The 25,794-nt window shown below is 43.1% G+C and overlaps 1 long non-coding RNA gene across 1 annotated transcript; it reads left to right on the top strand.

Moving 5' to 3' along the window:
- Window positions 1-837: 837 nt before the first annotated feature.
- LOC100655421 (uncharacterized) lies at window positions 838-16,613 on the top strand. The gene is made up of 4 exons (XR_010319716.1): window positions 838-1,046; window positions 2,742-2,988; window positions 11,436-11,562; window positions 13,962-16,613. It is a non-coding gene; the product is annotated as an uncharacterized LOC100655421 (long non-coding RNA).
- The last annotated feature ends 9,181 nt before the right edge of the window (window positions 16,614-25,794 follow it).

Here is a 25,794-nt window from a genome sequence, read left to right as displayed (position 1 = left end):
AGAGCTAAGGGCGGAGAGTTCTGGGCACCAAAACCAACTCCAGAGGCCATCGGGATTAAAAGCATCCCCAACCCCCTCAGAGAGGGAGCACATAGCCTCATGTTTGTGGAATCCTGCTTTGCTCCTTTTGTGCGCAGACAATAAATTTCCATTTTGTTTCTCTTGTAACTGGTGGTGTGGCGTCCATCTTATTTCAGCTGGCTAATAGGACGCAACAATAGCCCTCCTTCGGTTATATCTCCTCCATAAATAAAATAATGGGAATAAATATAATCACCATCCAATGTCTCTTGATTCCAAGTGTGGCTCAGCATCGCCAACACTACTTGATAGTTCTAGGGTCCTACCGCAGACGTGCGTAATCAGAATCTGCATTTTTGCAAAATTCACATGTGATGTGTGTGCAATCAAGTTTAGGAGCCACTGGTGTAACTGAAGAGTAAATAAGGCCATAATTATCCTGACGCAATGAAATGGTGCAGCAGAAATAGGGTTTAGGAGCTTAAAATTTCCTGGATATTACAATCAATTGAGGCCTTCGAAAAACAATGATTACAAAAACCGATACAGAGTATGTCTGAGGTATCAATTTTAATGGGTAATTTGGGAGAAAAAAATGTCTAAAACTGCTCTTTCGGGCTAAAATAAAGAGGAAATAAGGACGACTGGGGACAGATCCCTAATACAACAGGGAACTACTAAACCCAGCGGTCCCGAGTAGCATCGTTGTGGGTTCCCGTATGGAAGCCCTTCTCTGCGGCACCAGCATCCCCGGAAGCGGAAGTGGGCGTCCACAGTCGGTAGCTGTGGTCGGTGTCCGTACCGGTCCGCTGCCCGGCGAGCGCAGGTCGTGTCCCGGGTCTGAGGGCGCCGCCCCAGCTCCCCGCGCCCTCCTGGTCCCTCTGCTCCCAGAGCCTCGGGCCTCCCTGGAGCCGGGGAGCCGCCGCCGCTTGTCCGCTTGTTTCGTGCGCGCCCCCGGCCCCGCGGCCGCAGCTGCTTCGTGGAGGCCGCGGAGGTGGGACCTGCTTGTGTCGGTGCGTGGACAGGTGAGGTGGTGGGAGCCGCGCAGACCTGTGGTGCTCAGGGAGCGGGGAGACATGCAGGGTCCCGGGCCTCCGGGGTCGCTCCCTGTGTGTGTCGGTGCGTGGACAGGTGAGGTGGTGGGCACCGTGGCAGCCGCTCAGGGAGCAGGGAGACATCCAGGGTCCTGGGCCTCCCGGGCGCCGGGGTCGCTCCCTGTGTGTGTCGGTGTGTGGACAGGTGAGGTGATGGGAGCCGCGCAGACCTGTGGTGCTCAGGGAGCGGGGAGACATGCAGGGTCCCGGGCCTCCGTGTTGGTGTGCCCATTTAGTCTTGTACACATGTGTTGTTGAAAATGCTGTTGAGCAAAATGAACCATCGATCCAATTTGGAATTAATGACTTCTTGGGTTTGGTATGCTCGAGTGTTTTGTTTTTATAATTTTGACCAAGATTACAGAAAAGGGAACGTATTACGTGTTCTTCATCTTTGTAACTTTCCCTAAAGGGCAGTGAGGCAAGTTATACATATAAAATGTTTAACACAACCCCTGAGGGAGAATAAGTGCTCAGTAAGTAATATCTGCGATTATTATTATGGAAACCCTGATGGCGTAGTGGTTAAGAGCCACATCTACTAACCAAAAGGTGGACAGTTCAAATCTACCAGGCGCTCCTTGGAAACTCTGGGGCAGTTCTGCTCTGTCCTATAGGGTCACTAATCGACTCAACGGCAATGGGTTTATTATTATTATGGGCGAGTCAAATAGATTTGGATTTTCTGCGACATCCAATGGGAAGATAGGAAGAATTTACCATCTGAAAACCATTGTGAGAACTTTGAAGTTCTATTAAACCTTTTTCTTTGAGGACACTGAAGCAGGCAGTCCTGAAACGGTTATTAAGGGTTATTCACCATTCTATAATAGTTGTTTTTCAGAAAAGTCTACTCTGGCTGCGTTTTTGTTACAACTTTTATAGCACTTCACCATGATCGGTTGAATCCCCAGGTTCCTTGTCCTCTCGTGGCAGGAGGCTGAGGCGCAGGTGCACAGATTTCAAATTGACCCGTTATATGACCTTCCTGGGGTGATAATAGAGCGCCAGGGCCATTTTTTTAGGGCTGTGTGCAATATTTTTAGAGCCGTGCACAAAAGCCCACTCACTAAAATTATGCGGACTGCGCACGCACCACCAAACTAAAGATCCTCCCCTCGCTGTTCATGCATATGTATGTCACTCCTTATAAAAAGAGCAAATCTCAAGAGATTTAGCTCCACATGGTTAATGATGACTGAACTTTGATACGTTCATTGGCCAAAGTTGAAAACTGTTCTCTTCCTGACAATTCACATTGATACGAGGTAACTGCGTGTGTTGATCTGTAAGGGATGGAGTTACACAGGTGAGCCCACAACTTCAATATTGTACCCCTAACTCCCTGGAGGAAATCAGGTTCAAGTTTTGCAGCCTGGCCAGGCCTGGTTGCTCCTCATGCTCCGGGAGAGGTAAATTCCTCCGTCTGTGGTCTTGCTGCAGAAAGGAGAGGCCCATGGAGCTGCCTGAAGAATGCAGGTGTGTGTTTGGGGGGCTGGAGCCTGTTCTGCCTTCAGTGTAAAGGCCCTCAGGGTGGAGCATTGCCCTGAGCCTGGGAGGAGGCCAAAGGCCTGTGACTCCCTGCTTCCTCCACACTGTTTCCTCCCTATCCTTCTTCCATTTCAGGTCTCAGGTGTGGTGCAGAGAGAACTAGTCCAGTCCAGGCAGCTGAGGACCTAGGGTGACCGTCTTGCGCATGCGTTAATCACAGGGAAGGATTTCAACTGCTCTGGCTGGTGTGTGGGCCAAGCATTATTCATCTGCCTCCAGACTGCCCAGTGCTCTGCTTCCACTCCTATCCCTCTTCCTGAAGGAACTTCTTAGGCTGAGAGACGACATTCCCTTAGAATTCTAGAAGTTGCAAAAGGAAATGGTGAGTTCTACGGAGAACTGGCTTGTCCTTAGCAAAGTGGGTGAGGCTGGATCTGAATTGTTGGGGGAGCAACTGTGTGCTGCGGGGATGTGGTTCCTCAGTGAAGAAAAAAGGTAGCAGAGGAGACCAAGGGACTGAGGCCCAGGAGGCACCCTGAGGCCCTCCCCCGCTGTCACTGGGCCGTTCCCCTATACACAGGTGGCTTGTCAGGATTTAGATGCCTGGGTTCACCTTCCTTATGTGACTCTCAGAGCTGGCACCGTGGGGCATTACCATCCCCACCGTGGGCCTTGGTGCTCTGTGTTGAATAACAGTCTCCTGAGCAGAATCTAGAGACAGAGCAGCTCTGGATGTGCAGACTGAGCCCCGCCCTCCAGAGCCATCCTTGTCCCATCTCTCTGAACAATGTTCTTGACTCCTTCTAGGCAGTGGAGCATTTCTTGTGCTGTTCTAAAACCACAGCTCCCTGTTCACACTGTGATATGGGTTAGAAAAGGGGGTGGATAGTTTGTAGGGGAAGGCCCTGAATGTTTACTGGGTCCTGGATCATGGTAGTGCTCTCCCGATGTCAACAAAGTTATGAAACTTGGAACGGTGCATCCAGCTGGGTCCTGTGCACGCTCCACTGACCTGTTTTTCCTCCATTTGGGAATTTTTTTTTTACGTCGAGCTTTCAGGTGTGTGGAAAGCATGGCTCCCCAGTGTCGGTCCTTGTGCTCCCACTTATACCTAGAGCTGGTGTTTCATCTGTATAATTGTAGATGTTCTCCATAGCTTTAAATCAGGATCTAAAATTAAAGGGTTCTCTGATCCTATGAGATTTGTGTATTCATGTTCTCGGATTTACAGATTACGCTAGATGAAAATTCTAAGTTCCTAGTTGTGTTTCTAGTGAAAAATTTTCAACTGAATATAAACTTCTCAGACACAGAGGAATGCTTACTTTAACTTATCTAAAAGTTACTCTGGAGCTTACTTAAATCTTGAGGAAGTTCTCATCTTCTCTTTCCTGGAGATTGTTGGTAACTGTATTTAAAAGTTTATGATTACTACCAATATTATTGGTAATATTATAGCTTTGTCACCCAAGTCTTAATCCATAAACTCTGTGTTGTTTAGCTTTGCCTCTTTTGCGCTTACTGTAAATTCAGTTATTACTCTGGGTTCTTGAGTGACTTGTAATCCATACTCAATGTTGTAGTCTTTGATTGTCATGAATAAGTTCTTCAAGTTCTCTTCCCTTTCAGTAAGCTAGGTTGTGTCATCTGCATAATGCAGGTTGTTAACAAGTCTTTCCCCAATCCAGATGCTGAATTCTTTCTCATATAGTGTAGCTTCTCTGATGATTTGCCGAGCATACAGATTGAATAGGTTTGGTGAAAGGATACAACCCAGACACACACCTTCCCTGACTTTAAGCTATGCAGTATCCCCTTGTTCTGTCTGAAGGACTACTTCTTGGTGTATATGCAGGTATCGCATAGTCAGTGAAACACAGGAAAAGGTCTTTGTGGTGTTCTCTGTTTTAAGACATCAGCTGTGATATCCCTCATTCCATGTCCTCTTCTGAATCCAGCTTAAATTTCTGGCTGATCCTTGTTGACGTACTGCTACAACTGTTCTGAGTGATCCTTAGCAAAATTTTACTTGCATGTGATGTTAATGATATTGTTTGATGATTTCCACATTCTGTTTGATCACCTTTCTTTAGAATAGTCATAAACACGGATCTCTTCAGTCAGTTGGCCAGATAGCTGTCTTCCAAATTTCTTGGCATCGACAGTGAGCACTTGTAGTGCTGCATCCGCTTGGTGAAACATCTGAGTTGGTATTGCGTCAATTTCTAGAGCCTTGTTTTTCACCAGTGTCTTCAGTGTTGCTTGGCCTTCATCCTTCATTACCATCGGTTCTTTTTTTTTTTAATTGTGCTTTCAGTGAAAGTTTACAAATCAAGTCAATCTCTCATATAAAAAATTATATATACTTTGCTATATACTCCTAATCCCCCCCCCCCCCCAGTGAGACAGCACACTGCTTCTCTCTATTCTCTCTTTTTGTGTCCATTCGGCCAGCTTGTGACCCTCTCTGCCCTCTCATCTCCCCTCCAGACAGGAGATGCCAACATAGTCTTGTGTGTCTACTTGATCCAAGAAGCTCATTCTTCACCAGTATCATTTTCTATCCCATTGACCAGTCCAATCCCTGTCTGAAGTGTTGGCTTTGGTAATGGTTCCTGCCTTGGCCTAACGGAAGGTCTGGGGACCATGACCACCGGGGTACTTCTAGTCTCAGTCAGACCATTAAGTCTGGTCTTTTTAAAAGAATTTGGGGTGTGCATCCTAGTGCTCTCCTGCTCCCTCAGGGGCTCTGTGTTGTGTTCCCTGTCAGCGCAGTCATCGGTTGTAGCCGGGCACCATCTAGTTCTTCCGGTCTCAGGCTGATGTAGTGTCTGGTTTATGTGGCCCTTTCTGTCTCTTGGGCTCATAATTACCTTGTGTCTTTGGTGTTCTTCATTCTCCTTTGCCCCAGGTGGGTTGAGACCAATTGATGCATCTTAGATGGCCACTTGCTAGCATTTAAGACCCCAGACGCCACTCTCCAAAGTGGGGTGCAGAATGTTTTCTGAATAGATTTTATTATGCCAGTTGACTTAGATGTCCCCCCATTTCCCTGCCCCTGCTATGCTGGCCTTTGAAGCGTTCTGTTTATTCAGGAAACTTCTTCGCTTCTGGTTTAGTCCAGTTGTGCTGACCTCGCCTGTAGTGTGTTGTCTTTCCCTTCACCTAAAATAGTTCTTATCGACTAATTAGTAAATACCTCTCTCCCTCCCTCTCTTCCTCCCTCCCCACCTCATAACTATCAAAGAATATTTTCTTCCCTGTTTAAACTATTTCTTGAGTTCTTATACTAGTGGTATTATGCAATATTTGTCCTTTTGCAGCTCAGTTCACTCAGCATAATACCTTCAGGATTTCTCCATGTTATGAAATGTTTCACGGATTCATCATTTTTCCTTATTGATGTGTAGTATTCCATGGTGTGAATATACCATAAGTTATTTATCCATTTATTACCATCGGTTCTTGAGTATCGGGTACCATCTGAAATGACTGAATGTTGACCAGTTTGTTTTGGTACAGTGACCGTGTGTGTTTCTTCCATCTTCTTTTGATGATTCCTTCATTGTTCAATTTTTTGCCCATAGAATCTTTCAGTATTGCAACTTGAGACTTGAATTTTTTCTTCAGTTCTTTCAGCTTCAGAAATGTTGAGCATGTTCTTCCCTTTTGGTTGTCTAACTCCAGGTCTTTGCACATGTCATAATACTTTGTCTTCTCAAGCTGTCATTTGAAATCTACTATAAATATAAAACAACATAAATATTTATAAATGTAATATAACTTTATTGATAAAGGAAATGAATAGAAGTCTTAACATTACTTATGACGTGTTGGGACAGACCCCAGTGCCTTTTTCCTTAGAACGTATTGGGTAATCTTGGGCATTTGCCCCTTTGAAATACTTTTTCAACGCAGTTTTTTGTGAAGTCCTAAAAAATAATGACATTGCTTGGAATTTTATGGAAGTGCATTGGAAATAACAATTTATCTGGGGAGAATCATTATCAGGGTACATCGTACCATTTTATTTACTGCTGTCTATTTGGATGTCATTTATAATGTTTTACCACTTTTTCATTGGGAACTTTAATCTACTTAATTATACTCCTTTTAGGTGTTGTTTATTTTAGCTAAAATGCATGTTGTCTTTTAAAAGTTCAGTGCTGAACTTATTGGTACTAGTGTTTGTAAATGAAACCTTTCCACCTTTGATATTTATTTTGTAATCTGAATGTGCAAAATCTCTTTAATCCCATAATCGTCTACACCGTCTTTTGGAGTTTTACATGTACTGTTATTTAATCTGTAAAATGATATGGGGAGCTCCGAATTTGACATTCTTATTTCTTTACTTTTTTTCTTTAATTTTCTTTGTTGTCATGTACCAGATACAACCCTTTGGATGATGTTGAATCGGAATGGAATAATGGGTATCAGTTTTATATCTGCTTTTACTATCAAAATGTGGACTACCTAAGTGTGTATATTGTTTGGGTGTATATGTTTTGTCTATGGCCCTTTTTGGATTATCCATGTTCCTTTCCAACTCTACACTGGAAAAGTATTTTTTAAAATTTCTCTTTAGGTGCAAGTTTACAGAGGAAATTAGTTTCTCATTCAGAAATTTATACACAGATTCTTTGTGACATGGGTTGCAATCTCCACAGAGCATCAGCACTCTGCCCTTTCTGCTTTCCACCCTGGGTTCTCGGTATCCCTTCATACAGTTGTCCTGTCCCTTCCTACCTTCATGTCTTTGCTTTTGGGCAGGTGTTGCCCATTTGGTCTTGCATACTTGATTGAACTAAGAAGCACTTTGGTCACGTGTGTTACTGCTTTTTTTTAATAGGCCTATCCAATCTTTGGTTGAAAGGTGGACTTTGGGAGTGGCTTTAGTTCTGAGTTAGAAGAGTGTCTGGGGGCCATCATCTCAGGGATTCTTCCAGTCTCTGTTAGACCACTAAATCTGTCCCCTTTTTTTGAATTTGAATTTTGTTCTACGTTTTTCTCCTGCTCTGTCTGGGACCACCTAGGTGACAACTTAAGAACAACGATAATGTAGCAAAGTTGTTTAAGTTCATTTGTTTTGCAACTTTTGCCACTATCTTTTTCTTACTGCACCACCAGTAGTAGAATCTCAGTGCCTTCTCTACAGTGAACCTCCTTTTCCCTTCTTTCCCATCCCTGCTGATCAGTAATAAATTTGTTCACTCTACATTTGCCTGTTTCCTAGATGTTAGATCCTGTGGTATTTGTCCTTTTTTGACTGAATTAATTTCACTCAACATAACATTTTAAAAGTTCATCTGTATTGTAGCATCTATCAGGACTTATTTCTCTTTGTAGCTAATCAGTATTCCGTTGCGTGGATAGACTCTTATTCTGTTCATCCATTCATCTGTTGATGGGCATTTAGGTTGCTTCCGTATTTTAGCTCTTGTGAATACTCCTGCAAGGAATGTTGGCATGCAGATTTCTGTCTTTAATTCTGTTTATTTGCACAGGAGTGGGATTGCTGGTTCATATCGTAACTGTGGGGTGATCTTTTTGAGGAACTGCCAAACTTTTCTACAGGAGCTGTGCCGTTTTCCATTCCCAAGAGCAATAGATGATGGTTCCAGTTTCTCCACATCCTTGCCAACGCTTGTTATTTTCTATGTTCCTCCTTCCTTTTAAAGGCTAGTTTTGCTAGGTACAGAATTCTAGTGTAGTCTTTTTTTTTTTCTCTCTCTCAACAAAATGCTAAATGTTTCATTCTCCTTGTTTGCATGATTTCTTAAGACAAATATACTCTAATTCTAACCGTTCTTTTCAGTAAAAAGTTGATTTTTTTTTCTCCTCTGGCTTCTTTCCGTTTTTTCTTTTTGATTTTGAGCATTTTGAATGTGACATCACCAGGTATAGTTTTTTGCTATTTGTTCTTCTTGGTATTCTCTGAGCTTCCTGAATCTTTGGTTTGATGTGTGTCTTAGCTTTTTTAAGTTTCTCAGTCATTATTACCTGAAATATTTCTTTTTGTTTCTATTTTCTTTCCTTTCTGGCATCCTCAATATGTGGATAACCCTCTTCTAGTAATTGTCTGAGAGTTTTTGCATATTCTGTTCCATCTTTTTCATTTCAGTTTTGAGTTCATTAACATATTTTCAAGCTCACTAATCTCTTCTTGGCTTTCTCCTGTCATTGGAGGAATTAGTTAAAGGTGTTTTTCATTGTTGTTACTAGCAATGGATTTGTGCCATTTCCTTTGGTTTCCTTGTTACGGTTTCCTTCTCTGCTAACTTTACCATGTGTTGTTACATGTTCTGTCCTTTATTATTAGCATTTTTAGTGTTAGAATAACTCAAAGTGTGTTAGTCGAAATTTTTGGTCTGATGATTACAAAATGTTGGCTCTACCTCAGGCTGATCTTGATGCTTGCACTGTCTCTTCAAGCTGTGGTTTTGTCTTTAGTATGCCTGGTAGATTTTTGTTGAAAGACAGGGATTATGTATTAAGTAAAAGAAATGAGGTAAATAAATAGGCCTTTCTTAGGAGATTTATTTTTTCCTCGCTAGTCATTAGGCTGTGTATACTGTAGTTCTCAGTTGCTCTGATGTTTGTTTTTTTCTTATCTATTGTGTCTGGGCTTCTTAGATACTTCTTAAATCAGGCCTGAGGCTTGCAATTCTGTTGGAATCCTCTTATTACGTAGGAGCCCTATAGATGAGGTTGTAAGGTAGGGACCAAAGGGAGGCCTGAGACAGCCGAGTGATTAAGTCTCAGTCTTAGTGAGCCTGTGCCCTGGGCAGTGACCCTACAGGTGCTCCTCTGCTCCCCCTCACCCACTTTGGCGAGACAGGAAGCCTAGATGAGGCTGCAGTTGGATGTTTTACTATTGCAGATCAGTTACACTCTGGTAAAATAGGTTCCCTTGAGGGAGGCTTTATCAGGTAGAACGAAACCCTGTGGGAAATTTTTGAAATGGCTGCTTTTCCTCTTCCCCCTACTAGAAGGAATCATAAGATTTTTCCCTGATGGTCTCACTGAGGACCTGATCGGGTTCCTGTAAGTAAAACTCAGAAAACTCTGGATTCACCTAAGTTTGGCCCCCTTGCATTTTTAACTTGGAAGTTGGTCCACATCCACTCTCCAGCAATTCATCGACTGTATTTTTACTGGGCATGAAGGTTAGTGGAGCCCTTTGGCTCCTGCACCTCTACTCTGGGACTTGTTGACATCAAAAAGCATGTTAAACATATATGAGTGTTTGCAGAATGTTTACAGTCTGCTTCTAATTTTTTAGAACTGAAAGTGCTATCCTTTTTTCTCTTCCCAAGCCAAGTTTCGCTAGTTAATGTTTTGTGAAATAATCATTTTGCTCCCTTCACTAATTTACTAAAGGGAAATATACTTCTGTTACTTGGCTGCTTATCCCCTTACTGGCCTGCATTTTATGTAGAATGTATCGCCACTCAGATATGTTGTCGTGATCTCGTCATACCAGGATTGATTAGAAATGACATAGACTGCTCATTTCACCCCTTCCCTAAGATGAGGAGTCTTTTTACTCTAAAGCTGCACTGGTTTAGGAGCCTTTTCTTTCCTCATGACAGGAGGAAGCCAATGGATTGGTGTTCTATCACAGATGTCACTCTTACAGACCCAGGGATTCCAGTGGTCAGGGTTCAGGTAGTCGTGGTTGTGTGCCTTCCAGGGGCTGCAAATGGGAGAGAATTTTGGAGCGGAGTCTCTAGAGGGCTGGTGTGTAACTGTTTCCTAGGCTTCACAGACAATTTAACAGATAAACTGCACTTCACCTGACTTAAAAAATGGTGTCTATTGTTGCAGATATTACATATACCGTAATATTCGCCAATTCAACAAAGTTTACCGTGTATGATTTGATGACATTGATTACGTTTCTCACATTGTGCCATCATTATGAAATGGAAATCATAACCTCTTCTCGGTCGGCAAACGCAAGGGTGTGCCGTTCTTGTGTCTGCGGAGGTTGTGCTCTTTGGTATGGGATAACATTAGATTCTTTTTATTTGAGGATGTATGAATTCATGTTTGTTGAGGGGAGCAGTCACTAATAATTAATGTACAGTTACATCACACCTTGAAATGTGAGGATTGTGTGGCAGTCTGGATTCTCCTGTTTCCTGTCTTATCTAAGCTCTTAAAATTGTATTCCCTTTGCATGTTTCTGAAAAGGGCAGAAGATGACAGAAGAACTGAGTTTTTGAGGAATAGGTGATTGACTTGTAAAAATTCCTAATTCTCCAAAAGATTTCAGCAGGTGAATCTGTCACCTTCTGATGTCTTCGAGTTCGAGAATATATGATCAGCTCAGGATCCTGGTTTGCCAGTTTGTGTAGGACCTTGGTCCTGCCATGGCTGTGAGGGGCAAAAGGAAACACTGTCCTTCTGCAGTGTTTTCCACTTGGTAATACCTCAGCCTACCTTTACCCTTTGCTTTTTGTTTTGTTGAGTGTTCTGGTGGGTCATATGGAAGGAAGTGGAATTGTTTTTTAACAAGGAAGTGATAGTCTGGATGAGAGTATTTCTCTAATTTCTGCTATGTGGGTCTCAGTCAAACTGTGGAAAGCTTATCTGTGCTTGTTGAAAGTGTATGAGACAGGATGGAATCGATGAGGCAGTGAATGTAGTTAGTGAAGGGAAGAGACTGATGACTAGCCAAAGGTAAACCTTGGTAAAATGCAGAACTTTGTGTCAAATCCCTTTGAATTCTTAGTTCCCCTGGGCTCTGAGCCCTACCCTTCATTCTTGTAGACACTGAAGTCCATGGAACCTTGCTGATTCATAATGTATGGAATGTTTTAGGACTCAGTGGTTCTTGAGGATGTGGCTGTGGTCTTTAGCCAGGAAGAGTGGGCGTTGCTGGATGTTGCTGAGAGGAAACTCTACAGAGATGTGATGATGGAAACCTTCAGAAACCTGACCTCAGTAGGTAAGAAGGGCATCTTTTCTTTTTTTACTTCTTTCTTTAGCAAACAAAAATATTTGACTCATTGACTTTACTCCAGAATTTGGGCTGAGGAATGGGAATAAATTGTTAACTAAATCAGGTGTGGTCCCTTGGTCCATGGAGCTGACATATCCTGGATTCTGGATGAGCATAAAGCTCTTCTTATATTAAAGTGAGTTTTCATTTCTCTTGTGATGAAAAGCCCTGAGGCTTTCTAAGTGTTCTAAGTGTAAGCATTGGCTTCAGGGTCACTATGGGACATTGAGATGTAGGTGGTCTGGGACCTTGTAGAGAGTTTTACAGTATTTATTACAAGTTCAACATGATTATTTTGCTGTATATAAAGTCACACCCGTGGATCGTCAGAGATCCTGAAGAGGAAAATATTGGCTCACTGTCAAGAAAATGTTCATTGCTCTTCACTGTCTTCTCTCATGATGTGCATTTCTCCAATAGGACCGTGTGAGCTATACCCATTTGATTTCTCAGAGAAAAAAGGAAAGATCTGAGTACAGTGAGGATAGGACCCATCCAGGACCCCTGTGTCAGGAAGCAGCAGGAAAGCACGAATTTTTGGAAGGGCAAGCCCTGTGTGAATGGAATTATATTTCAATTAGTCAGCTAAAAAAACTCCCTTTTGGGTTGTGGAAACTACGTCACAGATACCTGAACTTACTTTTCTGACTTTAGCAGTGTTGTCAAAACTGTGGTCACGGAGAAGAGAGCCTTTTCTTCTTTAATGTTATATTGTGTATCGTGTCCAGTATTTTTCTTCTTCGTTCTCCTAACTACACTTTTTTATGTCACCATCACTCTCAGTCCTTATGGAATTATGTCGTAGTAAATTGCTTTTTAACCATTGCGAATGTGCTCAATGAAATGTGGTTAAGTCTTTCTTTGTTCACAGCAGCCTTTTTCCCAATAACTCCTTTGTTTTTTGTTTCCTATTGTGAACCTCAACTTGAATATTTGGGTCAGTCTCCCAGAACCTTATTGCTGGTGAAAAGTTATCTGGTGAAGATACAATGCTGCAATACATAAAGAATAAACCCCAGTTGTCCATGTTAGGAGAAATCTGCAGATGGCATGGCAATGTAGATCACTCTAAAACCCAGGGGAAATATTTGATGTGAGTGTCATTCAAAGAAGAAAACAGTGCCTCAGGAGGAAGAGCAAAGTGTCCTGACATTAATGTACACGCATATATATTTATGTATGTATATTAGCACTTTCAGCCAGTATTGTAAATGTTTAATACTTGCCAAGGTAAACGAAGACAGTGTATGCATTGCATAGAAAACAAATCTGTTCCCTGTCAGGTTTGGACCCAAGTAGGCAATAGTCAGTGGTGCCCTGCTCAAGAATGGCAACTATTTGTGCTACTTTGAGTATGTGTCACTCTCCGCAGTCCTGCCGGTAATCCAATTTCCTGCATCAGGCTCCTGAGACTTTCGGTGTCCATGTGGGAGAGTAGATTATTGACAGGACCCTGAAGAACGACATACATTCAGTTGACAGAATGACACACATTCAAATTGACACACCCTTGACTGCTATCTTTGATCGGGGCACAGCTGTTTTTTACCTACTGACGTCAAAATTGAATGGGCAAAATATTTAGTTTCTATACAAAATATTTGCTGCCCTTGTTTCTGTAGGCAGTTCCTGAACCATTACGAACCATTTTGAAATTTTGATACCTACAAACATGTATACGTTCTCACTTTTGACTGTCTCTGTACCTATTTTGCATGCATGATTATGGTAAAAAAAATCTAGTATCCAACTATTTTCAGCATTAATGATGGATATTTGGTGGTAATGAATGTTGAGATGAAAACTAAGTAATGCCGGCTGTGATGGTTAAGATTGTGTGAACATGGCTGGGCCGTGATTCTCACTGGTTTATCACTTATGTAATGATATAACTTGGTAATTATGGAATCATGTTGTCATCCTTTATTTTCTGATGTAATGTCATCCTCCATTTTCACATAATGCCAAAATTGCATAACAAGCTGGTCTTTGGAACTTAACCATGTTGATAAATGAGGAGAAGGTGTACACAACACACACACATAGACGTCTATGTATATGAACATAGATGGAAAAGTATGCGTTTTGGAAATTTGTATATTACAGCATATTCAAATAGATGAGTGAGATACAGAGTATTTGAAACGTATTTCACCTGGACGCGGTTATCAGAAAGCCTCATATTTTAAGGATATTCTGTGAGAGTAATGGTCGTATTTCTGCTATGGGATTTAACCTAGGAAACATGGGACAAGTCAGGAAAAAACCAAGCATGTTCTGAATATTTGGTAATGGTGAAATGGGAACACATTAATTTCCAACACCATGTTCCCTATTTTTAACAGCAGTCATACAATAGAGAACTTCCATGAAAGTAATGAGGGCACTCAGTCTTGGAAAACGTTCAGCTGGATTCCAGATCTTACTGCGCTCAAAAGAAACCCTCCAGGAATAAACTGTTTTGAATACTCTGATTGTGGAAAGGTCTTCATGGATCACTCAGCATGTAACCATCATATCAGATCTTCCACCAGATGCAGTGCCTTTCAGGGTAAGGGATGTGGAGAATCCTGCAGCTGTTCCTCTCACTTAACCACGCCTTTGAGAGTTCTTCATGGAAATAAACGCCATAAATGTAAGGTGTCTGGGAAGGATATGATTTGTATGTCAACCCTTAAGAATCCTGTGCCAGCACTCACTGGTGAGAAATGCTACGAATGTAACAAATGTGGGAAAGGATTTTGTAGTTTGTCATCCCTTTGTACACACGTGAGTGGTCATAAGCATGCATGTAAAGAATGTTGTAAAATCTGTAGTCCTTCATCCCTCATTTTACCTAAAAAATGTCCTAACAGAGAAAAGCCTTATGAATGTGTGGAATGTGGGAAAGCCTTTTGTTATTTCTCAGCCCTTAGTGTGCATAAAAGGACTCACAGTGGAGAAAGGCCTTATGAATGGAAACAGTGCGGGAAAGCCTTTATTTGTTCCTCCCGCCTCAATTCACATATAAGAACTCACAGTGGAGAGAGGCCTCATGAATGTAAGGAATGTGGGAAAGCCTTTATTCGTTTCTCTCACCTCACTTCACAGAAAAGAACTCACAGTGGAGAGAAACCTTATGAATGTATACCCTGTGGGAAAGCCTTTAGTTGTTCCACAGCCCTCATTAGGCATTAAAAAATACACAATGGAGTGAGGCCTTATGACTGTACAGAATGTGGGAAAGCCTTCATATATTCCTCATGCCTTACTATGCATAAAAGAGGTCACAGTGGAGAGAAACCTTATGAATGTAAACAATGTGGGAAAGCCTTTATTTGTTCCTCCCGCCTCAATTCACATATAAGAACTCACAGTGGAGAGAGGCCTCATGAATGTAAGGAATGTGGGAAAGCCTTTATTCGTTCCTCCCACCTCACTTCACATAAAAGAACTCACAGTGGAGAGAAACCTTATGAATGTACACAATGTGAGAAAACCTTCAGTTGTTCCCCAGCCCTCAGTAGACATAAAAAAACTCACAATGGAGTAAGGCCTTATGAATGCACGGAATGTGGAAAAGCTTTTATTTATTCCTCAGCCCTTAGTATGCATAAAAGAACTCACAGTGGAGAGAAACCTTATGAATGTAAGCAATGTGGGAAGGCCTTTAGTTGCTCCTCGCGTCTCACTTCACATAAAAAAACTCAGTGGAGAGAGGCCCTATGAATGTACACAATGTGGAAAAGCCTTCAGTTGTTCCCCCGCCCTCAGTAGGCATAAAAAAACTCACAATGGAGTAAGGCCTTATGAATGTGCGGAATGTGGAAAAGCCTTTATTTATTCCTCAGACCTTACTACGCATAAAAGAGCTCACAGTGGACAAACCTTATCAATGTAAGCAGTGTGGGAAAGCCTTTATTTGTTCCTCACGCCTCACTTCACATATAAGAACTCACAGTGGAGAGAGGCCTTATGGGTGTAAGGAGTGTGGGAAATCCTTTGTTCAGACCTCACACCTCGCTCGCCATCTGAGAATTCTCAATTGAGAAAGGCTTTATAGACCTAAGCAACGTGGAAAGCCTTTAGTTGTTCCTGGCACCTCACTTCACATATAAGAACTCACAGCGAGTTGATTGATTACTCTTACGTCAAAAGTGAGATATTTCATCCTTACAGTTATGATTTTGAACAGCAAATTTCTGTAAGTTTATAAATAAAGAACAAACACTTTTAGTACGAAATTAATCCTAACTCAAAGGATCATCAAACATAATTTATGCCTTTGGGAGAAGTGCCAGTTTCATTGTAACTGGGACTGTCCTCATAAGTGTTTGTTACTTTCTCAGTCTAAGCTAAATTTTACCTTTGTTAAAGTCTTTGCTATTACCAATGAGGCTGCAGGGAATAGCATTGAGCAAATGTGGTTTTATATTATTTAATGTTATATCCTTGATGTTATTTTGCAAACAATAAAATACACTCATCTTTTATTTGGATCAGACTGTTTTGTTTTCATATTTGAAACATTCCTTCCATTCTTATCGTAAACTGTTTTGAGTGTTATAATTAATAACTGTCATATAGTGATACTTAGAGACTGTGTAAATACTCTTGTTTTCATTGTACTTTGGCCTACCTATATTAGTATTTGCATATAATTATGTATTATTATTACTGTGGTCTTTACCGGATGATATTTTTTGTTCCAATACCCAATTAAATATATCTATTAATTTTTTTTTTATTAATTGGCATTCTGAAAGAAATAGATTTTCTTTCACTCTGATATTTGTTCTTGATTATTCATAATAGTATACGCAGTGCACAGATTATCATGGAGTTCCATTCCTAAGTGCATTTGTTAGTTGAATTTGCACGCCGGAACGCTTAGGTACGATCATTTGTATGTAATGTCATTTAGTCGGATTTTTTCCTTAGAATATACTGTACAGTGTACCTTTTTATGCATAAAAAAGGTCTAAGAAAACACTTGTAGTTTCAATAAAATATTTTGAACATGATAGTACAGTGATAACAGTAATGATGTTTTGATGTGCATTACAAAGTTGTAACCGTGTGTTATTACGAACCTCTGCCACTTCATTGGATTCTGTCTTGATACGTTTCTCTCACCTCTCAGTTTGGGAGGCTAGGAGGCTGTCCTCCTAGGCACCGCACATGTGAGCCCCCTTCATCAGGTGGTGGGGGAGGGAAATGCAGAGCATGGACCCTGTCCCTGCACAACTCCTTCCCTGAAATTACAGGGGATGTTGGCGTCTGCCCAGCTGCAAACAGTAAGAACGAGCAACACGGAAACACTGTATCACTAGTGGGCAAGGGATCCAGGACTGGAGTTGCTGCAAGAGGGGATCTTTGTAATAGGATGAGCCAGATTCAAAAGTCATGGATCAGTCCACTAAATGACTGGGACATGGGCATACAACAGTAAAGATGGAGAGAAGCTGGTATAGATAAAAGACAGTAAAAGGACAAGGGATTTTACATGAGAGTGGAAGAAGATCAACTCCCAAGTGGTACTAGGGATTGAGACTGATTCTGACCTCACTCCTGGAATCAGAGGTACAAAGGGTGTGAGATAAAATTGAAAGCATTGAATTGATTTTTAAAAACCCAGAAGAAATCTCGAGAAAAGAGGCTTTTTCAAAAAAAGCAGAATATCCACAAACAAGATCTCTGGGTATTGCAGGAAGAAAGATTTGCCCACTTTCACCCACCTCTACTTTCCTTCTCATGAGTTTTTTTGTCCTCTTTTTCCTTCCATTCCATCAGTGTTTTCCAACTTTTATAGCTCTGCTTTATTCTGTTTAGTTTTGTACCTATCTTTAAGTTCACTTTATTTGGTTCCACAATCAGCACCTATGAAAGCAGTAGTGAGGAAATCAAAAGACACATTATATTGGGCAAATGGGCTTCAAGAGATCTCCTTAAAGTGTTAAAAAGCAAAGATGTCACCCTGAGGACTTAGGTGCACCTGACTCAAGCCAGGCTGTTTTCAATTGCCTAATTTGCATTTTAAAGCTGAGCAGTGGATAAAGAAGAGTGAAGAATTGAGGCCTTCAAATTATGGTGCTGGGGGAAGAATATTGACTATACCACGGATTGCTGAAGGAATGAACAAATCTGTCTTGGAAGAAGTGCAACCAGAATGCTCCTTGGAAGCAAGAATGGCAAGACTGCGTCTCACATACTTTGGTCATGTAGTCAGGAGGAATCAGTCCCTGGGGAAGGACATCACGCTTGGTAAAGCAGAGGTTCAGCAAAAAAGAGGAAGACCTTCAAAGAGATGGATTTACACAGAAGTTCTAACAGTTGGCCCAAGCATAGCAAGTATTGTTGGGATGGCGTAGGACCTAAAAATGTTCTGTTGTACATGGGATCGCAGTGATTCGGAATTGACGCAATTGCATGTAACAACAACAATCTTTAAGTTCACGAAACCTACTTCCTGCTGTGTATGTAATGATATGAAACCTATCTACCTCTTCTAATTTTGTAATCATGTGTTTCAGTACAGAATTTATGACTAGGTTCAGTTTCTCATATCTGATCCTGTTGTCTATATTGGTTCATTTCCTGTGTGTCTGATAATTTTGTGGTTCTGTGATGTCATATTTTTTAGATTTTCTTATTATTTGGAATCATGTTTAAGGTATACTAAAAGAATAAGAGTTGTTCATACATTTGTTATCAAGGCTTAATGGCTGTCAATATGTTAGATATTTCAACTAAGGACATAATTGAAGATATAATTTTTCTTTTTCCAAAGAGCTTTTTTTTGCCAAGACAGGTGTTTGGAGTTACTATTACCAATCTCAGAAACCTTAGATCATTCAGAGCTCAGTATTCCCGTTTGGATGAATCACAGCCAGGCCATGTAGTCTCTGTGATATAATGATATGGCTCCCACTATTGGGAAGCCTGACCTCCAACTTCTGCCATATCTGTGCCACCATCTTGATCCTCCTGCTACTTATTTCTGTTTTGAATCTTGCAGATTGTAGAAGAACTGGAAGGGCAGGGGAAAGCACGGCTTATTTTTGACAAAGTGTTTTTATGGTACATGTTCCCTCTGATCCCGCCATTTGATGGGTGTAGCTTGGGTACACATTCACATATTTCAAGTGATGTGACAGGTTTTAAGTTACATACACGGGTAGGGTGTTCATTTCCTTTCTAGTAAGAAAGTTTACTTTGAAAGTGAAATGTGTTCTGTACCATGACTTAGAGCAGGGTCCAGCAAACACTTTTGTAAAGGACTACATAGTAAACACTTTAGACTTTGCAGCCCAGATATTTAGCTTTGCAAAGCCTTGGCTCTGTCAGTGTATCTTGAAAGCAGCTATAGGCAGTATTTCCCTGAATTGTTGTGGCCATGTTCCAAGGAAATGCTATTTATAAATGCAGTTGTTGGGGCAGAATTGGCCTGGGGTTGTGTAGTGTGTTGAGCCCTGACTTACACAGTAGATTGAGATATAGGGACCAGGGAACTCAAAGAAGACAGTGTAAAATTCATAGAACAAATCACGTGCAGCTGCTTTTGTGCTAGTTGGACTCACCTAGTAGAAAGCCCAGGATGATTATGTCATCAGGCTCTGCCCTTATCCCTGGCCAATGCTGATGTGATTGTCAGATCCTGAATCACCCAGACTTTCCCCTCTACCAACCTATGCTACCTAAAAAAAGTTGCTTTCCAGTCAACTCAGACTTGTGGCAGGCATTGAGTTTCTTTTGTTTATGGTGATGGAAAATTTGACAGCAGATATTGGTGATGGTTGCACAACACGATTAATGTAATTGAAGTTACTAAATTATGTATATGAAAATCGTTAAGTTGCTATGGCTGTATAAAAACTCAGGGAGTTAGAAAAAGAAGCTGTTATTTTTGGGTCCACATAACAGGTTTCTATTCCTGGCAGGCCCTTGGATGCCTTTGCATCAGCTGTGGGTCAGAAAGGCAGCTGCTAATCCAGGCTGGATTTTCCCCCAAGCTCGGGCTTAACTGGATGCTAGCTGGTCTAGGATAGGCCGTGGTTGGTTAACAAATGTGTAGAAGGTGTGCATTATTTCAGCAAAAATGTGGTATTCTCACTATACATTATTGCATCTCAAGATTACTATCTATTATATGTGAGGCACTTGAAAAGAAAGTTATTGTTAGAGATATGTTTCGGTTATATATATTTTTTAAATTAATTTTTATTGTACTTTAAGTGAAAGTTTACAAATCAGTTCAGTCTCTCCTACAAAAATTTACATACACCTTGCTATGCACCCCTAATTGCTCTCCTTCTGATGAGATAGCACAGTACTTCCCTCCACTCTCTCTCCTTGTGTCCATTCGGGTAGCTTCTGGCCCCCTCTGCCCTCTCATCTCCCCTCCAGACAGGAAATGCCCACATAGTCTTATGTGACCACTTGCTCCAAGAAGCTCCCTCTTCACCAGTATCATTTTCTATCCCATAGTCCAGTCCAATCCCTGTCTGAAGAGTTGGCTTTGGGAATGGTTCTTGCCCTGGGGTAACAGAAGGTCTGGGGTCCATGGCCTCCGGGGTCCCTCCAGTCCCAGACTGACCGTTAAGTCTGGCCTTTCTACGAGAATTTGGGGTCTGCATCCCACTGCTCTTCTGCTCCCTCAGTTGGGTTATATTTTTGTATAGATTTTATTTAACTTTGCATTACTTTTGTCGCTCCCTGTGTGTGTCGGTGCGCGGACAGTTCAGGTGGTGGGAGCCGTCGGGGCCGCGCAGACCTGTGGTGCTCAGGGAGCGGGGAGACATGCAGGGTCCCGGGCCTCCCGGGCACCGGGGTCGCTCCCTGTGTGTGTCGGTGCGTGGACAGGTGAGGTGGTGGGAGCCGCGCAGACCTGTGGTGCTCAGGGAGCGGGACACATGCAGGGTCCCGGGCCTCCCTGGCCCCGGGGTCGCTCCCTGTGTGTGTCCGTGCGTGGACAGGTGACGTGGTGGGAGCCGTGGGAGCTGCGCAGACCTGTGGTGCTCAGGGAGCGGGGAGACATGCAGGGTCCCGGGCCTCCTGGGCGCTCGGGTCGCTCCCTGTGTGTGTCGGTGGACAGGTGGGGTGGTGGGCACCGCGGGAGCCGCGCACACCTGTGCTGCGCAGGGAGCAGGGAGAAATGCCCGCCCCCCGGTTCTCTTTTCTGTTTCTTTTTTCTCCTGTCTCTGCCAGACTTGGGGCTTGTCTGCCACGTGAGACTGACGCGCATGGGCGCGGACTCAAGTACGCACTGAGGACCCCACGTCCACGCGCGCCCTCCCGCCCGCACACGGCAGAGCCCACGCGCGTCCTCTGGCCCGCGCACAGGGCGGAGCCACCCGCGCTCTCCCGCCCGGACACGTTGGAGCCCAGGCGCGCCCTCCCGCCCGCACACACGGGGGAGTACACGTGCGCCCTCCCGCCAGCACACGCCGGACCCCACGCACGCCCTCCCACCCGCACACACGGCGCAGCCCTAGGGCGCCTTTCCGCCCACAGAGAGCAGAGTCCACCCGCGCTCTCCCGTCCACACACGCACTGTCGTGAGCTTCAGCCCCTGCTTTCACAGATTTCCCTGTATTTCGTCCCATTCCATATGTTGGGTCTTTCCTTTGTTGACCAATTTCTTTTTCGCCAAGGTTTTTCTTGGGTTTCGTCTTTCTTTGTTGAAGTGGTTTTTATCAGATCTAAGAATCCATTGTAGACAACCAGTGTGAGCAGAAAATAAACGTTTTCCAGCCCCGTGCCCAAATTTGAGCGAGCTGCTCACCGAAAGCTCAGCAGGCGGACTCCACCAGCCGCTGCTTGGAGACCCTGTGAAGCAGTTTTGTGCCTTACAGGGTTGTGTGATCCCGAATCTACTGCACGGCAATGACTTTAGGTTTTTTTTTTTTTTTTTTAATCACATGTAGATTAAAATCCACTTGTTTTACGTTGGCCAACAAGGTAGTAGAAATTCATCCTTATGTATAGCTCTGTTAATAAAATTTGTACCACCCCCATGTTAGATAAACTCTTAATACATTTTCTCAGAGTATTAGAGCCCTGAAGCAGCTGAGAAGCCAGTATCATCGTTCCTTGATGAAAGACAGATGATTGAAGCAGAGAAAACGTGGGTGGGGTGGCCGTGTCTTGGCTATCTAATGCTGCCCTAACAGAAATAGGACAAGTGGATGCGTTTAATAAAGAGAAGTTTATTTCCTCCCAGTAAAATTCCAAATGTGGGGTGTCAGCTCCAGGTGAAGGCTTTGTGTCTCTGCCCCCCTTCTCATCAGTGTGCCCCTGGACTAGGACCTTCTCCACAGAGGTATCGTGGGTCCAACTCTGCTCCAGGCACTGCTTTCTTGGTGGTTTGAGGTTCACCCTCTCTGCTTGCTTCCCCTTCCTTTTTGATTCTTCTAAAACGTGGTGCAGACTACTCCCCATGAAACTTCCTTTTACATTGGGTCAGGGACTTGATTTTAGTAATGATGTTGCAATCCCACCCTAATCCTCTTTAACATAACAATACAATCGCACCATAGAGGACAACCACGCAATATTGGGAATCATGGCCCAACCAAGTTGACACATATTTTGAGGGGAAACATTTCAATCCTTGATGGTGTTTGTGTGAGGCATCTTAGTGGAGGCAATGGCAACAGGTCCCTTAAAAGCAGGCTGACTGCTCTGGGCTCTTAGAAGGCTTGCGGTGGACAGTGACTGACAGACATTAAGCAATTTGTGTGCTGCCAGTAGGTTTTGGAAATGCTTGAATGACTCAGGGAGGAGCTTGTTGTGAACAAGTTAAAGAAGACCGTGAGGAGGCCTAGGCATGGAGATTGGTTGTGAATCAGGGAGACAGCATCGTGCTGTAATGTAGATGTGGATGGTTCACAGGTCATCCTTTGATAGGATGCTTGTTCCGTGAGTTACAGGCTGTAGATCTGTGAGTATTTCTCATAATTGAGTATCAGTGTGGATAAGCCAGGGATGTGGTTAAAATACAAATTTCGATTGAACAGTTATGGGGCCAGTGGGGCTCCAGATTCTACGTGCTGAAGAGGCTCCTAGTTTGTGGTGGAAATAGTAAGTTTGGAAAAAAGACATGACTTAAAATGAGTGTACTGGAGAAAATAATAAAAGGACAGATAATGTTGAAAGAAGAAACACCAGTGTAAACGTCATGCTAGAGCGAGAACTTTGACACTGAGAAGAAAAAAGGCAAGACTAGGAGGCAGCTTGGAGGGAGAGCAGGATGGAAAAAAATTGGAACACAGGTGGGATACACCTCCTTGAGGAAACTTAAGAAGTTGGAGGTCAAAGTGCAGGAATATTCCCAGATTTCTCAAAAGTTTAGGGATACGTGATGTCATATTTTGAAAATAAAATTAAAGGGGCAGAAAGAAATGTTAATTGCATAAGCAACACGGAAACTACCAATCGCATATAATGATGCAATACCTGCAATGAAAAAGTTTTTTAAAAGAACGGTTGGAGGATTTTCCAGCACGGAAGTTAAAATTAACAAATCGTGGTGACTTCACTGACAAAACCTTCCTGACATTTAGCGCGTGTTAATATCAAATAACAGTGCATGTGTTGATCTATAAGGGACAGAGGTACATAGGTGAACCCACAACTTCAACATTGGAGCCCTAACTCCCTGGAGGAAATCAGGTTCAAGTTTTGCAGCCTGGCCAGGCCTGGTTGCTTCTCATGCTCCAGGAGAGGTAAATTCCTCCATCTGTGATCTTGTTGCGGAAAGGAGAGGCCCATGGAGCTGCCTGAAGAATGCAGGTGTGTGTTTGGGGGGCTGGAGCCTGTTCTGCCTTCAGTGTAAAGACCCTCAGGGTGGAGCATTGCCCTGAGCCTGGGAGGAGGCCAGAGGCCTGTCACTCCCTGATTCCTCAACACTGTTTCCTCTACATCCTTCTTCCATTTCAGGCCTCAGGTGTGGTGCAGGGAGAACTAGTCCAGTCCAGGCAGCTCAGGACTTCAGGTGGCCATCTAGCACATCCGTAAATCACGTGGAAGGGTTTCAATTGCTGTCACTAGTGTGTGTACCAAACATTATTCATCTGCCTCCAGACAGCCCAGTGCTCTGCTTCCACTCCTGTCCCTCTTCCTGAAGTGGCTTCTTGGGCTCAGGGACGACATTCCCTTAGACTTCAGAAACTGGAGAAGGAAATGGTGAGTTCTGTGGGGAACTGGGGTATTCTCATCATAGGTGGTTAAGGCTGGATATGAATTGTTGGGGGAGCAGCTTTGTGCTGCAGGACTGTGGTTTCTTAAAAAAAAAAAAAAAGATGCCAAGGGGTGAGGCATGAGAGGTATCTTAAGTCTCTGCCCCATTGTCACTGGGCCCTTCCTCTGTACACATGTGCTTTTCAGGATTTAGATGTCTGGGCTCACCTTCCTTATGTGAGTCTCAGAGCTGGCACTGTGGGGCGTTAACATCCCCACCCTGGGCCTTGGTGCTCTGTGTTGAATGACAGAATCTCCTGACCAGAGCCTGAAGACGGAGCAGCTCTTGCTGTGGAGGCTGAGCCCTGCCCTCCAGAGCCATCCTTGTCCTGTCTCTCTGACCAATGTTCTTGACTCCCCCCAGGCCCTGGAGCATTTTCTATGCAGTCCTAAAACTACAGCTTCCCGCCTCACACTGTGTTATCAGTCAGAAAAGGAGGGACAAGTTTGTAGTGGAAGGTCCTGACTGTTTGTGGGGTACTGGGCCTTGTTGATGTTCTCCTGACATCACCGAAGGTATGAAGCTGGGTGCAGTGAGTCCAGCTGTATCCTGTGTGGGGTCTACAAACCCATTTTACCCCTTAGTGAGGAAGGCTTTTACCTTCAGGCTTTCAGGTGTGTGGAAAGCATGAATCCCCAATCTAGGCCCTTGTCATCACACCTGTGCCTAGTTGTTGTTCGGTCCATCAAGTCAGTTCCAACTCGTAGTGACCGTGTATGCAACAGAATACAACACTGCCGGGTTCTGTGTCATCCTTACAGTCGTTGTTACACTTGAGGTCATTGTTGCAGCCTCTGTGTCAGTTCATCTCGTTGAGGGCCACCTTCTTTTCTGCTGACCACGTGCTTTTCCAAGCATGAAGTCCTTCTCCAGGAACTCATCCCTCCCAACAACATGTCCAAAGTATGTAAGATACAGTCTTGCCGTACTTGCTTCTAAGGAGCATTCTGATTGTCCTTCTTCCAAGACTGGTTGGTTTATTCTTTTGGCGGTCCATGGTATATTCAATATTCTTCTCCAGCAACACAATTCAAAGGCGTCAGTTCTTCTTAGGTCTTTCTTATTCATTGTCTAGCTTTCACATGCATATGATGCGATCGAAAATAAATACCATGGCTTGGGTCAGGTGCACCTTAGTCTTCAAGGTGACATCTTTGCTTTTCAACCTTCAAAGAGGTCCTTTGCAGCAGATTTGCCCAATGCAATGCATCTTTTGGTTTCTTGACTGCTGCTTCCATGGCTGTTGATTGTGGATCCAAGTAAAATGAAATCCTTGACAACTTCAGTCTTTTCTCTGTTTATCATGATGTTACTTATTGGTGTAATTGTGAGGATTTTTCTTTTCTTTATGTTGAGGTGTAATCCATACCGAAGGCTGTGGTCTTTGATCTTCATTAGTAAGTGCTTCAGGTCCTCTTCACTTTCAGCAAGCAAGGTTGTGTCATCTGCATAACGCAGGTTGTTAATGAGTCTTCCTCAAATCCTGATCCCCTTTTCCTCTTCATATAGTCCAGCTTCTTGGATTATTTGCTCAGCATACAGTTTGACTAGGTATGGTCACAGGATACAAGCCTGACGCACACCTTTCCTGACTTTAAACCATGCAGTATCCCCTTGTTCTGTCCAAACGACTGGCTCTTGTTCTATGTAAAGGTTCCTCATGAGCACAATTAAGTGTTCTGGAATTCCCATTTTTTGAAATGTTATCCATAATTTGTTAACATCAACCCAGTCAAATGCCTTTGCACGGTCTATAATGAACACAAGTAAACATCCTTCTGGTATTCTCTGCTCTCAGCCAGGATCCATCTGACATCAGCAAAGATATTCCAGGTTCTACGTCCTCTTCTGAATCCGGCCTTATTTTCTTTCAGTTTTCTGTTGATATGTTGCTGCAGCCACTTTTGAATGATCTTTAGCAAAATTGTGCTTGCGTGTGATATTAAAGATACTGTTTG

The sequence above is a fragment of the Loxodonta africana genome, chromosome X (genome assembly GCF_030014295.1).
Source record: "Loxodonta africana isolate mLoxAfr1 chromosome X, mLoxAfr1.hap2, whole genome shotgun sequence".
In the NCBI taxonomy this organism is placed as follows: Eukaryota; Metazoa; Chordata; class Mammalia; order Proboscidea; family Elephantidae; genus Loxodonta; species Loxodonta africana.
The sequence above is the reverse complement of the archived record's forward strand: the minus strand, read 5'-3'. Positions and strand labels throughout refer to the sequence as shown.